General features: G+C 51.2%; 1 protein-coding gene across 1 annotated transcript in view; it reads right to left on the reverse strand.

The window, feature by feature from the left end:
- Positions 1 to 237, reverse strand: part of SPARC (secreted protein, acidic, cysteine-rich (osteonectin)) — a 10,202-nt gene extending 9,965 nt beyond the window's left edge. The window contains exon 1 of the mRNA XM_009877939.1: positions 98 to 237. The gene's annotated coding sequence lies outside the window, so the exon portion shown is untranslated. The remainder of the gene's footprint in view (positions 1 to 97) is intronic.
- Positions 238 to 2,180: the final 1,943 nt, after the last annotated feature.

Here is a 2,180-nt window from a genome sequence, read left to right on the forward strand (position 1 = left end):
GTTCCTGGGGCAGAGACCCCCACAAGTGGGGCTGTCGGGACCCCCACACCTGGAGAAATAGCACAGCAAAGGCAAACGCGAAAGTCTCGGGCCATACCTCGCAGTCCCGGCAGCAGGGCTGAGGAAAGTCCAGGCGCTTGGACGGGCTGGAGGAATCTGCAGGTTTTAGAAGGAGGCAGGAGGAAGCCAAAGGGTGGGCTGGGTTTCCCGCTGCCTCTCCTCCTCCTCCTCCTCGCTATCTTTCCAAATCGGTCTCTTCCTCTCTCTCTCTCCGCAGTGGGCAGTCCTACCCCCCCCGAAAGACAGGCTGAGGCACAGCCTGGGTCCAAAGGATAGACCAGAGAAATCAAGCAAGGCTGGAGATGGAGGGGGGTCCTCTCAGAGGGACAGGCAGCTCCCAGCACAACCTTCCCCGGCAGAGTCATTGTCACAGCAGCTGTCTGCATTGCTGCAACGAGTTTATTAGTTCTCTGGCTCTCTCGGACTAACAGCGTGGGGGGATTGGGCAGGAATACCAGCTCTCTGCTTGCTTTGTGAGCTCCTAGCACCTTGGCCTACTGCAATTGAAATGTTAAACGCTGTCATTTCACAATGGGGTAGTTCAGTCCCTGAGCTGGTGTTTCCCATCCTCAGGAGGAGGCAGAGGAAGACAGGAGAGTCCTCGCTCCTCCATCCTCTCTCCTAACACTGCTGCTATCTGGGAGTGCCTTGTGGGGAGGAAGAGGAAAGAATGATCTAGAGAACATGGAGAGCTCTGGCATGTCTGAAATATACTCTGAGTAGGCAGAGAAATGCTGGGCTGGGAGTTGTGACCAATCTCAGCACACTGGTCTCTCTGCTGTGATTATCATCCAGCAGATCTGGACTGACTGAGCAAAACTCACAGCTGAAATTGCTGGTCGGTTGAATCTCATGATCTCTTCGGACATCACAAAGTATTTTGACCTTGCAGATCATAACTCAGCTGGAGCAGCTGCCCAGCCAGAGGCAACCAGACAGCAAAGCTATTTGGAGTTGACTTTTCCCAGCTGTTACTCTCTATGATCAGCGTGAAAACCCAGAACATCTCTCCTTGCATCTCACCATGACTGAGAGGATTTAAGTTTCATCTGCACACTGATAGAAGCAGACAGCACGCCTTTATGCACCAACATAGCCATGGTGCTGCATTGCAGAGTGAAATCAGCAGCCCAAAAGAGAGGCTGTCAAAGTGCTGGAATTTGGGCATCCCTGAAGAGTGTCTCCATAACATCCAAGGCTATCTGGAGTGCTGTAGGTAGTCCAGCTCCTTGCAGCTTGTGATCCACCATCACTCCATCCAGGGCGATGCAAGGATGCTCTCTAGGGGCTGCTGGAAAGATGGTGGCTGGTGTAGGCAGCAGGACTGAGAACACGACATCTGGGCACCAGCAATCTGATTGTGGATGCTGGGTGAAGGACACTCAAGACCATAACAAAATGCAATACTGTGTTTTGTCTTGGCTTCATTTGGATTCATTCCTCATGATTACGTGCTATCCTTGAGAGGGGCTAAGACACCAGTCTGGGTGTTTAGCTCTTCCCACTGATGTTGCTAAGGACTTAGATGTCAGCAAAGGAACTGGCCTGTCCCGACTTGCTGGGATGTGCTGGCTCCTGCTCTGTAGGATGCCTGTTACTTCTTGGTTTGTGATTCTTTATCAGCCCACTCTTCCTCTGCCACATATGGAAGAAGCAAATGTAAGACTAAACATCCATATGGACAACAAGAAACAGAAAATAAACAAAACAAAAAGGGAAAAGGGAAGATAAGGGAGGGGGCCATGAGAAACCATCACCACTTCTCAGTGAGACAGTCAAGGTCTGTGATCAGGCAGCTCAGGAGGCTGCTGGCAAAGAACAACAGAAGAAATTCTTCTTCGCCCATTTCTTTACTCAGCTACATACCACTCAAACGCCATCCCTGGGTGCTGATGTGTGGATGTTGATATCACTCACAGAGATAGCCATAAATACCCTACATGATCTCAGGTCCGTGTGAAGGCCAGCTTTGTGATGCTGTCTGAGACCCCCTGGGTCCTTCTAACATAGCCAACCACCTGTGGCATCTGGAACATCTTCTCCTGCTGCAAGTGTCCATAGGTCCGATGGGCAGCTCAGTGTCACTTGTAGGTCCAGTTTGGCTCCAGAGGTAACATGTC

This window comes from Apaloderma vittatum, unplaced genomic scaffold, assembly GCF_000703405.1.
Source record: "Apaloderma vittatum isolate BGI_N311 unplaced genomic scaffold, ASM70340v1 scaffold2691, whole genome shotgun sequence".
Taxonomy (NCBI): Eukaryota; Metazoa; Chordata; class Aves; order Trogoniformes; family Trogonidae; genus Apaloderma; species Apaloderma vittatum.